We start from the raw sequence: 13,745 nt of genomic DNA on the forward strand, positions 1-13,745 counted from the left end.
AGGAGCACTGTCAGGCGAGAGCCAGTCCAAGCCATGGCTGCTGCCATCTGGACTCCTTCCCCTCAAGTCCCTCCATGCCCAGCACTGGACCATGCTGCTGCTTCACGTCTCCAGAGTGCCCCGTCCCCCTCTCCCAGGAACTCACCACCAGAGGCTTTGGCTGTGAGTCATTTTTCCTGCCTTTCCAGGTCAAAATGGGATTTTATGAAGGACAAGAAACACAAGAGCAGCTTCAGTTGTGTGGGCCCCATGAAAGGGCTTCTCTGGGCCCCCTCGCCCTGCAGTGCAGAGGGGATCAGGGGACCATTCCCTTGGTGCTTGTCCTGGGGACGCCGGATCTCCCTGCCAATGGGACATGCTGTGACTGGGACCAGTGGAAAGAGCGGGTTATGGGAAGGCCTAGGTCTTCTTCTGATGGTTGCGGTGAACCCCACATTGGAACCTGTGAGCCAAAGGTGGAAGTGATGTGCAAGAGGTATTGACACTGCTGAGCGTTAAGCTTAATTTGCAGTGTAATAAATTAAGTAAAATATAATATGTTGGTCATAATGACAAGCGTAGAGTTTACCTGCCCTAACTTGGCAACCAGAAGGGACATCTGAGCCTGAATGAAACCTTTGCGCTGTATTTGTTCTCCATGGAGGGGCTTGGCATCTCCAGAAAAGGATTTATTTGAGCTATGAGGCACTGCAGGTAGCATGGGAGGAACAGCCCTCTGAAGGTACCGATCCTGCTGTTGACTGGAGGGGGCCCATGGAAACTGACTGGGCTTTAGATGTGTAGCCCCCCTCCTCTGGCATGCCCAACGCTCTCCTTTGAAAGGCAGTTCCAGCTAAAATGGTAACATTTGACCCCATCCTGGCCATCCCACAGGCCAAGACACTGCAGTCTGAAAACCATGCGACTGCTTCCTACCTGCATGAAGCTCACTGAGTTTTAACTGGTAGATACTTTGGAACATGAAGGTAATTACTGGCTCCTGGAGATTACTGTATAATTACACTTAATGGACCTCAAAGTAATTACCATGTAACCTGGATTGTGGTTTACGGAACAGAAATAACCGTGCATTTACACAGCAATGAGTTGCTGCCCAATTACCTTGTAATTCTCATCCTCTGGGCCCAGGCATGGTAATTACGTTACGATCTCTCTTGGCCCCCCTCGCTCTTACATAGTCTTCTCCTTTGCCAGTGTCCCTGCTGAGGAATTACTCTACAGCACCATCTCGGCTTTGCCCTGTAGGTATTTACACACTAAGTCAACCCAGAGTCTCTCCAAATTGGTCTTCCCTTGCGCATTCCAGGACTCCAGGCTTATATGACTTATGTCCTAGGGAATACTTATCAGGGAATTACAAGATAGGGGACAAAACCTGAAGAAAAATATGGAATGAGGCTGTCTTGGGTGGATTTTGTCTTGTGCAGCTCTGACAGGGTCCATATCAGACCTCGTTGCTGGATTCCCTTAGCAGCCCAGGGGATGCGGTAGGTCCTGCTATGGCAGGGTTTGTCTCCCCACACTAAGGGCTATTTTCTCTCCTCCAGTTACAGAGGGAGTCTGGCTGCCTGCACTACGTGTATGGATTTGAGCAAACAAATCCTGCTCCTGTAGGACCTACCTCTCAAGGTCTGGAAAGGGTTCACATAGTCTAATAATTGCCAGTGCTGGCAATCAGCAGGAGGGGAGCACAGGGCTGGTGACAAGACTACAAGCTCTGCCTCCCCACCGTGTCTAACCTGCAATGCGGCGGCAGAGTCCCAGCACATGTGAAGCTGCTGTGTGCATCCCCAGGGCCCAGGAGTGAAACAGGAGCGATATGTCCCCTCTTCACACCAGCTCACATCTATTAGATATGAGAGCTCTGCATCTTCTAAAAGGCTTGCTCTGACACACTCAGTTCTCCTCTGGGTCCAAGCAGAGCAGTGATTTTTCCCAGTCTTCTCTGCTTGAGCCCAAAATGATCTGTTTAAGAATAAGTAGCCCAACACCTGACTGCTCATATGCTTCACTCTTTTCAAGGTGCACATAGCTCGTTATCAGCTGCTTGGATGCTCTTAGTCATTTTCTGTCGATGGTACCTGTCAGGCATCCATCACTGTCACGGCTGAGTGCCTCACATTATACGGGCTCTGTTACGCAGGGGAAGACAGGGCAGGACTTTTACAATGCACATCCCTTCACCGAAGCTCAGGGAGGCACAGGAGTGGATTTCCAAAAAGGATGAGCAATTAGAAGTGCAGACAGGACACTGCTGGGCATTTTGAAAGCATTAGTCAAATCCCACTAACCTTCAGATCACTGCACTGAATCAGAACAGAGGGCATTAGCAGCCTAAGTTGACTGACAGTCCCAAATCTCTATCTGCATGTAAGGTGCTTAATACCTTTAAAAGTCTCACCCTGCAGTGACTTTCCAAGGTTGCAGCGAGGTTTCACAGCACCGCAGGAGGCTGCAGAGGTCACTCAAGGCTGGGTGTCTGCCTGCGCTGCTTCCCTCCCTTGTACCACAAACTGAGGGGCTGGGATGAGACTGCATGATGCCAAGGGACCGACCCTGGAGAAGAGGCACCGTGAGCCTCGTCCCCAGATGACACTCAGCCCACCGACGTCATGTCACTGACGCTGGGGGAAGCTCTGTGCGATGGCGCAGGGTTGAGTTTCTCCCCAGCGATACCCGACGTGTCTGTGAGCAGCCAACAGACGGAAAATATTGCCCAACAGATTTGGCTCACCTCTGATTCACTAACAGAAAAAGGGAGCTTGATCTGTAACCAATATTATTTACAAGGAATAATTCAGCGTGCTGTAATATTTTCTTCTGTCCTTCTCTAAAAATGCATTTCCTTTCCAGCCCGCATCTCTTCCAGGCAGGCTGGTCTTTCATCAGCAGATGAACATTTTGTTTGTACCTCTGTGTGTGTGCAAGTATGTACAGGACCAGTTCTTCCTGAGTGAACACACACCTTTCCCAGCCCTGGCAGCATCTCGGTGCCTCCCTCCGCCCTGCACTTGACAGATACAAAGAGGATTGTGTTCAGCAGCTCCCTCTGGGTAAAAAAGCCATCTCTGAATGCTGGCATATACTGGGCTTGTTGGAAAGTGGAAGTGCAACCAGGTGTAGTCATGCTGCTCCAGCCCGGCTGCCAGCAGCCCCAGTCTGTTCAGGAGAGACAATGTGTCCGTGCTCGCTCCTGCCAGTGCTTCCTGGTTTTCGGTGAGGTGAGCCTCCCTCCTGGAAAATGAACCCAATTGTGCTCGCTAACAGCTCCCCTGAGTGATGCTTGCAGCCGGCTGCTCTTGATCCGTATTCCGCTCGCACCACCCTAACTTGCCTCCAGCGCTGCCCTGTGCCAAGCCCTGCCAATTCAGGGGGTTCGTCTGGTTAGAGGAGGCTGGAAGAAGCCGGTACCTGAGATGGTCCCCAGGTGTCATCTCTTCCCTGCAGTGGGGCAGCTCTCCCCGAAGCAAAGACCCAAACCAGGACACAAGGGTGGCTTCCCTCTGCGTTCTCCTTCCTTCCCAGAACTTGAGTTGGGCTCTGGTTCAAGCAATGACCCAGAAACAGCCTCCGACCTTCGCTGTGGGGGAGGCTGTGCATGTTTGTGGCAGTGGGGAAGTTTCTGCTCATTTAGTGAAATTCAGTCCTTGGGTCTTTCCACAGGTACCTGATACCAGCCGGGCTACATCCATCCCAGACATCGCTCCTCTCGGCCTGCTCTCCTGTCATGAACTTGGCCCAGCCTGTGCCCCCGGTGGGGGGTCTCCAGAGCTTCATCCCCGGCGTAGTGTCAAGGCAGTGACAGTTGGGTTGGTGAGGATTTTGTGTTTTGACTTCAGGGGGAACAAAATTTCCGCCACTGAACATGTCAGTGAACTGTACATCATTTACAAACCCTTTCCAGGGGCTGGGTGGATATAGAAAATGGGTGTGCCATAGAAAACACCTCCAAGTGTCCCCTTTCTCTCCCTGCTTTATCTGAGCTGCTTGGGCAATGCTTTGCTGGTCCCAACTCCACGCTCTGACACTTTTCCAGTGCTTCCAGCTTTGGGATGACGTGGGGAAAGCTGCAGAAAGCCAAACTTGCTGCCAGGTGAAACTATCCCCACTGCACTGCTATGGCACATGGGCTGGGGTGGCCGTGGGGCTGGCCAGGGAGGCCTCTTGGTCCAAGGGAGCTGGACCTGGCACTGCTAGTGTCTCAGCTGCCCCTGCTCTGGGGTCTGCCCCAAGGCTTTGCGTGCTACGTATGGGGTCTCCCGGCTGTGGGGTGCTGCCCTTTTTGGCACACCTGGGAAAGTGTGCCACCATTACCTGGTGGAAGGATGCCAACGCACCATGGCCATGGCTATGCCGAAAGAATAGGGAAGCCTCATAACAAAAAAAGAAAGAATGGGCATGACATAAGGAAGAGAGTTTTGTCCATTATCAAGGGCTTTTGGAAGCAAAATCACCCAGCCAAGAGGTTCAGAAATTATGTACAAGAGAAATGACTATAAAAAATCACTTTCCTTAGTTGGGCTCCAAGTTACCAGCTCCAGGCATCACAGTGGGATATCGAAAGGAGCCTTGTCTGTTCTTCTAGTTAAAATGAAAACCTTTTAAAGGTCACCCGGTCTGCCCAAGACACAATGAACTGGCTGGCTTTCCATTGTTGTTATTTCTAGAGTGAGCCTATAGCTTCATATTTGGAAGATCTTAACCCACCCTGTTGTTTATTTAGAAATAAAAGTAAATTGACATCAAAGGCACAGTTATTTTGGGCTTTAACTGCCAGGGCGATTTGAAGCTGACAGCATGCAGCCTGGAACTATTAATATCTACAACTGGGCCAAAAGAAGAGAAGGAGGGGCAAGAGTCTCAGGTAGAGTCTCAGGTCAATTTTCTGCCTGTTAGGGACTATTAGTGGTTCCACACAGGAAGCCAAAAAAAAATTATATAGTACTATAAATTCTTCCATAAGCCACAAAACACCACAAATTTGCAGCTAATAAACCTGAAGATGCAGCAAGATTAGAAGCTGGAGATGGGACATTTGCTGACTATTTCAGTCCCAGCACAGTTCGAGATGTTACTGCGGTGCCCTGGAGGGGGATTGTGCAGCCTCCGATAAGGACTTGCATTTCCACCTGTCCTGTGCTGGCATCTAATCAAGCTGCCAGTAAATGTAATTACTGGTGCTGCTAGCCGAGCTGGTTACTGTGGCCAAATCAAGCACTGGAAATGATTTAATTGGTAGTCTGAAAGCCCAAGAGGGCCGTCGTGACCATTTAGTTTGACCTCTTGCTGGCACCGTCCGGAATGCTTTACCCAGATGCCTTGTATCAAGGTCATGGCTTGGGGTTGAGCTTGAGCTGGGGGGAGCTGCCTGATTAGTCTGGAGTACGAAAAGTAACTGCACCATGAGGTGCTATGTTTCTGTTGTGTAGCATCAGCGTAAACCTTGCTCTCCTGGTAGCGACTAACACGTGCGGTGAGTGTGTGCCCTTCCCCAGCACGGTCTGGATGATGAGGTGCAGCAAGTGCCTGTAATAAGTGAAAGGAGGGGAGGGGGACGTGAAAGGACTTGGAGGACATGTCTGACTCCAGCCAGCCTGGAGCCGTGCTCCCATCCCCTAAACAGAGATGTGCAAGATGGGGATGCTCAAGCGTGCGCAGGAGAGGGAAATGACCTATCATGGGATTCATCTGTTAGAGTCAGTGTTTTAATTTGGGAAACTAATCATGTCCTAGAAAGGCCCATTTTTAGCAAATTATAAGGAGAAGCCAGGCTGTGATGGAGTGCGGCAGAGTTTATGGGTGTCCCAAAGGAGCAGAGATGGGCCCCCACACTGTGGGAAGGTTGTCAGGTACTAACAATATCTGATTTCTGCCAGGAGCAAGCAGCAACCTCTGCGCAAGAATTCATTCTGACAGCCTAGCCTGGAAACATCCCACCCTCTCACTTACATGGTGCTGCACCATTTTACAGGGTTTATGTGGCACTGAAATCTCTATTGCTGGGGCAGGGGGGACCTGTCTGTAGGTCCTGTCTTGTACGCCTGCAGCTGCCAGTCCTTCCTCACACAGCTCTGTTCTCCATTTAAAAATGCAACAGTGCCCAGAATATGTCTGTTCCAACCAGTATTTCTGTCTGTTCTCTAACTGACGAAGGTACTGGATTAAATATGTTTTCAATTCTGTTTGATTTATTTAACAAGGTTGAAATAAGCCTTTGAGAGCGGGATCTCGTGGGGGGTCCTGGGAGCACAGGCGCTGCCATGCACATATCATTTACAAGACACAAAAGGAGCTGACCGCAAAGCGGAGCAGCGGGGACCTTGGTCGCTGGGATGCACAGACAATAACCATGAAGCTGATGACTCAGGCACGGGAGGCACGGAGAAGGCTGCTGCACTTTGCCAGGCAGAGGAAGAAGGCAGGCTCGAGGAAGCCTGGTCTACAGCAGAGTGTTTCCAAACTGCGGGAAGGAAGCTGGGGACCTCTACCTACCTCCCAAGGTGCACAAGTTGCTGGTGATCGGCCCCCGGCCCCCTGCAGCTTGCTGCTGCTGGAAGGAGAGAGCGTGGGGTGGGGGCAGAGCTTCTGTGCATCAGCACATCCACGGTGAAAACATGCCTGCAGCTTGCCTCTACTGCCATTTCTGCTGCCTGCAGTGTCTGTTCCTCCTTTTCACAGGCAACCAATTCACTCTCACACCTTTCTGGAGGCAGAGGTTTCCCTCCTCCAGCACAGGCAGCTGCTCTCGCTCAGCTGCGCTGTGAAAGGGTCTGTGTCTGAGGGGAAGGCTTTGAGCAAAAGGAAGCCCAAGGAGCCAGAGGAGTTGGGGACCCCTAACAGGTCACAGCAAGCATGTCTGGAGACCCAGGGTTTGGAGGTTTGGGGAGACTCGGTGCTGTCTGTCACTGCAAGATCAGCAGCTCCAGCGGGGCGGGAGGCGGGGAGCCAGGCTGGAGAGCTGGCAGGGCACAAGAGGGGTGGTGTGAAGATTTGGTGGGCAAAGGGAGAAAAGGCAGAGTCCTGCTAAGGAGGTGAGCCTTACAGTGCAGCCATAACCCATGGAAAAATGCAGTGGCTCCAGAACTACCTTTTCACCTGAACTCCCTTCACTTTCTGTCTTTTTTCTTTATAATCTTGCATAATATCATGTCTGCTTGGGGTCACGTTCAGCCAAAGCTCAGAGCCCGGTTGGAAGGTACCCAACTGGTTCAGAGCCTGAGCTGCATCAGTGAGGACACATTTCTGGAGTCCAGGCTTCTGCTTTTGGGAGAGAAGATACAGCAAACTGGGACCAGTTGGCCAAGGAGACCACAGGAGGGAAGTGTCTGGTCCCCATGCTCCCAGACAGTGCTTTGTGCATTTACCAATTCAGTTTTACAGGTGGCTTTCTCTGTTTGGAAAAGTCACCTTCCATTTACACGATGATCAGAGCAGGCAATGAATTTTATAGCTCTATTCTTGGACCAGACACAGGGACCCATGCAACCAGAGCCCTGAGCTGTGGTCCCTCTTTCCAAAAAGCCACCTGCCCCATTCCTTTCTCCATCCTCTGAATCTGGGTACCCAAGCCCCTGCTGAAGTCCCCTCCCTCCTCTGGCAGGGAAGGGTGGGACCGCAGAGCCAAGCTGCCTCTGATGAGCTGCCTGGGGACCCACGCTGACACACAGCAGGGCTGGAGCATCAGGATGCTGAGGAAGGAACAGAGCAGCTCAGGGCAGCAAACAGGACATCCTTGGAGGAGTCAAAACTATCAGCTACTTTGGGAATTGCACAGACTGGGATTAGCATCAAGAGACTGCATAAAAGATTTCAAATTAAACATGCTGATGGAGACAAATGCCACTTGAGGAGCAAGGTAGCACTTGACAGACAATTTTCCAGGAGAACAGCAAAGCCTGCCTGGCCCTAAAAGGGTTAAACAACCCTTGTATGAGCTGTGGTGGAGATATTTCCCATTTCCTTCTTCCTGCCTTCATCGCCCGAGGTGCACTTTATATTAATTTTCTTTTTTTTTTTCTCCCATAGAAAATCCAACTCTCTGGAGGAGTCGGTAGGTTCCAGCTCTGCTCTGCATTTACAGACTCGACTAATTACCCGGATAATAGGGCAGCGCGCTGCGAAAGCCTGTGGTAAGGGCATTTCCTGTGAGGCAAGGTTAGGCAGATAAAACGCCTGGAGCCAGAGGGTTTTGGATTCAGCCCTTCTGGGAGACGTTTTTAATTTATTAGCGCTATTTTTTAAAAATAAATTAAAAGGTTTTTAAATGAATGGGATGTGCTCTTTCCAAGTGATTTATCTCCTTTGTCTGACGAGCACAGGAGCTGGCAGGGATGTCAATGGGGAGGGAGAAGTCAGAGAGAAAGGAAGCAGCAGGGTCATCTCAGGCGTTTGGATTCAGCCCTTCTGGGAGACGTTTTTAATTTATTAGCGCTATTTTTTAAAAATAAATTAAAAGGTTTTTAAATGAATGGGATGTGCTCTTTCCAAGTGATTTATCTCCTTTGTCTGACGAGCACAGGAGCTGGCAGGGATGTCAATGGGGAGGGAGAAGTCAGAGAGAAAGGAAGCAGCAGGGTCATCTCAGGCGGAGGGGATCAGAGAGATAGGAAGCAGCGGGGTCATCTCAGGCGGAGGGGATGGGCGGGGGCTGCAGGGCCTCTCCGAACCGCTTCCCCATCATGTCCATGTCAGAGATGGGCTGGAGATGCCCAAACAAACAGAGGAGCAGCACTTTTGGGGCAGATCATTGCTATTTTGGCTGTAGCCCGGAGGCCTTCAGCATTTTGGGCTGGTCCTGGGGAGCAGCCATTCGTTTCCCATCCCTGCCTCTGCCCCGAGAGCCACCTTAGCCCTGGTGGCTGCGGAGTGGGGAGACAGGGTGCTGCTGAGACACATTTCCACTCTCTGCCAACGTCAGGGTCTTGTCTGGTTGCATGTGCCAGGGCAGGGAGGAGCCCTGGCCCCTGTTTTCGGTTTAGCCCATGCTCCATGTGTGTAGGGGACTCGGCCGTGTCCATGGACAGGACCACTGGGAGGGCCGTAGCTCTTACTTTTGCATTTCTCCCTTTGCCTCAGCAGCTCAAAATTGAGCCCTGAGCAGGTGTTGGGGGACACATGGTGGCTTTTGTGATGGGGGACCCTGCACATACCCACGCCGGGATGCTGCTCGGCACTGCCAGCCCATCCGCACCTGAGAGCCTCATGAGAGTGTAGACCTGCCAGAGCTGCTGCTGTTGCCTGCCTACCCCGTATCAGAGGCCCCAAGGACTTGCCTCGATGGGTTACCTCGCCATGTGTGTGTGGCAGCTGGTGCTCAGGGCCACACCACCTCCTCTCCCCGCTTGGGCAAAACAGTCCTGATGGGAGAAAAACCACTTTCTCCTTTTCCTTAAAGTGGAGCTCCCAGCCCAGGGGCGTTTTCAGTAAGGTATTACTGTTTCAGTGGAAGACATGGGAAGATCCATGCAGGAACATCTCCACCCCTTCAGCTGCACTCTCCGCTTGCTGTCTGGGGTCTACCCTGCTTTTCCATGAGGACACTGGCAAGGCTGAGGTCTCCCTAGCAGCAGTCAAGCTGGGAAATGCTAAATGATGGTTTATGTGTGCTGGTGTTTGGAGCTAGAACTTGGGGGCCTGCTCTGAAATTCAGCTTCCATGATTAGATGCCCTCCCCATGGCTATCTGTGAAGCACTACACACACACACACACACACACATATATATATTTGGCTGCATAATTTCAGGTCACCTACCCCTTCCATCCCTTCACCCTGCAGAGAGCAGTGACTTGGGGCTTGGCCATCTGGAGGGACTTCATGCATTCACCTTCCCCTCCAGGTCTGATCCATGAAACATTTATATTCCAGGGAAGCAGAGGGCTAAGTTCAGTGTTATCACAACCTATCTAATGAGGTCAAAGTCAAGCACTACAAGGCATGTGGTAATTATTCATCAGCCTTTAGGTTGCATTCAGACTGGCTGCAAAGCTCAAGGACCTTAGGACACCGGTCAGCTTTCCAGGCGAAGGTGGTAAGGAGGAAACCTGGGCGCAAGACCAGTGTCACCGTGGAAATTCATGTCACAGGGATCCCCCCATGAGAAATACTGTCCTCATACAGCAGCAGGGAACTTGGCTCCTGTATTAGCACCATGCAAGCCTTTAGATGGCATTTTTTCCTTGCTGCTCCTCTGAAAACACAGCCCTGTCTCCCCTAGCGCCGTGCCCTCAGCCCTGAGTACAAGGTCTGAATGTTTCCAAGAATCAACCTCTGTCATTGCAGCGATGCTCCTGGCTGCAGTTGACTTCTCATCAACTTTTCCGTAAACATCCCTACTTATCAGGCTTATGCTACAGAACAGGTATAATCTAATCCCCCTCTCCTTCTCCCTGCATTGTTAAAGATTGAGAAATTAAGTCCAACATAATCAGGAAATGTAAAAGTTAAGATCCTTCCATCCAAATAGCAGGAAGGTGGTTATGCTGCCCGATGTTTTACAGCACACATTAAACTGCCTAAAGAGCAATACACTTCAGGGCAGGTTTTACAAGGCGAAGCAGGAGCAGCGAAGCGACGTGAAGGGCAGTGCGACTGGAGTCTCAGCTTTTGGCATGCCTTGCTCCTACTTCTTGCAAAAGATGGTGCTTCCCCTCGACTTTTCTTTTCTCCTTCGTTTCACCGCCCCACTCCTCACCCAAAGCCCTCTCGGGATTCCCCCACCCCACTGGACAAGGTGATTTGCTGTGGTCCAAATGCTCCCCTTGGCCACAGATCTTCCCCTCTGGTCATGGCTGTGGGTTATGGTTGTCCTTTTCTTGATATTTAAAGTCTCCGTGCCCAGCTGGCCCTGCTCTGCTCACCGGGCAGTGCTGGCTTTGCTCTGCATCACCTGTGGGCACCCTCTGAGCCTTATTTAAAGGGTCTAGTCCATTACCCAAAGGGGCTACAGGAAGAACATGTCACTTAAGGACATTTACACTCTTATTTACTCTGTGTCTTTGGGAGAGGGCTAAAAAATGCCAAGTATCACCCACTTCGACCATCTAATACCTGGTTTCATGGCTCAGCCACACTTGGGGTTTCTTCCCACAGCCCTGCAGCGTTGCTCTGTGTCATCTCTCAGGCTTATGGGAACTGGTGAGGGAATCTCACTAGGTTTCAAGGCTATTTCGAAACCCTATTGGGAATCTGGCCAGAGTAGCTCTGACTTGCTTCCAGCCAGCCTGCCCAGGTTTCCTTCCCAGGAAGAGGAGGCTGGGGGAGCTGGTGGATAGCCAGATCTTGCCCTGACAGAGAAAATTTTTTTGGAGCTGCTTTCTCCAGCTACATGCTGGTGTTTGACCAGTTGAGACCTGGCGGGTATTGCACATCTACCTGCCCCCTGATCAGCATGGAAAACACAGAGCTGCTCTTGCTCTGAACCTGACAGAGCTTACTTGTGCACAGTAGCTGCAGGTCAATGCAGGGGAAACATGAAGTCATTCATCTGGCTTCACTTTACATCTTTCTAGATTTGCTGCCCTCCTAAAATATCAGGGCCAAGCCCTCCCAAGAACAGAGACGCTCCACTGGGATCTGTTTTTGCAGAAATGGTAGGACCTGGGTTAGGCATCCGGTGTGGTTGTGCATAGGCAGCTTGCGCAATGCTGGAACCTGCATGGAGCAGTAGGTGCTGTTTCTCTTAAAGTTTTGGCTGTATTTGATAACAATAGAAGTTTCCCTGTCTAGCTGAATATGAGAAGAAACATTTCCCTTGGGGGAACAGAGGTTTCTGCACCTAAAACTTCCTAGGCTTTTCTGAAAAGCCCAAAACAGTTTTTTTCCTCTCAACTTCTACAGTTCTTCAACTATTGTGCCTGGTTTATAATCAGCATCTGGCCACAAATACTCATTTTAGGAACCCTGGAGAAGTTTCTGTCTTCACCAACTCTTACCATCCTGCTGCCTTCCAGGAGGTAACGCCCACGGGGTAACTGAGAGCACAGTTTGGCCTCCACAAGCCAAGAAAATGTGCTAAGTGCTGTCAACAGAATGTAATCATAATTTGAGTTAAAGGGTATGTGCGGAGACTGTAATAGTCTCCACATGCACAGGAGCTGAGAGGTGGTAGGTAGATGCAGGTCTAGCAGCTTGGCTGGGCTGTTGCAGCCAAATGCTCAGCTGTTTTTTGCCACAAAGCTTGGCCAGCTTTGGTCAGCAGGGCAGATGAGCGCTGGAGATTAACACGAGGGGGATGGCTCCACTTGAGGAACAACGCATTCCTCAAAGATCAGTGACTTGAAATACTTGCTGGCCTGGAGGTGACAATTAGGTGCTCAGGCCAAGAAGAGCAAAAGCCAGCTCACTCTATCTTGAGGACACTCCTTCAGTGGGATCAGATGTGGAGAAGAGTTTGGAGATCTCGCCCACAGCACTGTCCTTGCAGCTGCAGGCAGCTGGTGGATCGTGGGGGCTGTGGGATACTCACACGCACAAGTCTGGGCCATCAGCGCCTGGACACAGGCAGTAGCCAGGCAGAGCCCCACTCTCCGGGGACAACCCCTGGAGCTTGAATACTCCCAGGGCTGCCTGGCCAGCAGGGACAGGACTTCCACTGCTGCAGCCCTGCAGAGAGCCACGTCCCCACAGTGCTATGCAGTCCTGTCCCTGCAGAGACTGAGAGCAAGAGAGGGAGACACTGAGCTCCCCTGAATGCTGGGGGGCATCTCAGATGGGCAACAAAAGACAGAGAAAGTGCTAGAGCAGGAGCAGAGGGGAACAGAGGGAAAACGAGTTTTCAGCACAAGTGTCTGTGGAAAATGAATTATCTCCCAGGGGCAATGGAAGCCCTTCAGTTTTTCCCACAGTAAATAAGGGGCCAGCTTCTTCTCTGCAGCTCCATCCTGCTTGGGATGGGCAGCAGGGTGGCTTTAACCACCTTGGCTGCAGAATAAGGTTGCCCTGATGTAGGCTGTGATGTTGCTGCATAGTTTGCCTGGGTTATAGCCCAAACAGGGTTTTCTTCCATCAGCAAGTCCTCCACTCCCTCCTGCAACCTGCCTGCCTTTGTGCTGCCCGGATGCCATGACTCTGTCCTCACCTATTTGCCTGCGCCCACCAGAAATGACTGCGGAGAAAGCCAAACTGGCACAGTGACGGGGGAGATGCGTCAGGGAGGGGAGACCATCCAGCAGCCTCCCTTCCCACACCATCCTGGCATGGTTCAACCTCTCCCCAGCTGAGCCCTTCTTGGTGGCCCCAGGATGTGCCAGTCTGAAAGTAAGAGACAATGCGTGTCACGGTCCTGCCACTGAGGAGTATGTCTAGGGACCAAGGGCTTGCCTGCTACTTCCACTCTCGCCTGATTGCTGCTGCTGGCACTGTGCTGGGCACAGAGGGGACCTGCCTCCTTGAGTGGCACTTGAATGCTGGGAAGCATCACCTCTTTTTGTCATGACCCAGACCCCCTTGTTCTTCCTGGCAAGGAGTGAGGGCCTGACTCAGATCCCAAGGCTTGCATGGAGGGACATGTTTCTGCACAACTGAAGGCAACAGGCACCTATTCCAGTCTTTCAGAGCCTTGATTTATTTGCTTGTCTATTTATACGTTTCCTCCTATAGGCCAACGCATGGCACATGAGATCCAAGCAATTCATACTGCCGTCAAAGGCACGGTGGTGCAAGGCAAGGCCATCAGATTTAAGTCTCTCTGAGTTCAGGGTGACCCATCTGCTGCTAATGAAGATGTGTCCTGGAGAAGAGTTCATT

General features: G+C 51.3%; 1 protein-coding gene across 1 annotated transcript in view; it reads right to left on the reverse strand.

Annotated features, from left to right (window-relative positions):
• The window catches only part of LGR6 (leucine-rich repeat containing G protein-coupled receptor 6), a 149,620-nt gene that overhangs the window by 24,744 nt on the left and 111,131 nt on the right, over window positions 1-13,745 (reverse strand). The window lies entirely within an intron of this gene.

This window comes from Pygoscelis adeliae, unplaced genomic scaffold, assembly GCF_000699105.1.
Source record: "Pygoscelis adeliae isolate BGI_AS28 unplaced genomic scaffold, ASM69910v1 Scaffold343, whole genome shotgun sequence".
Lineage (NCBI taxonomy): Eukaryota > Metazoa > Chordata > Aves > Sphenisciformes > Spheniscidae > Pygoscelis > Pygoscelis adeliae.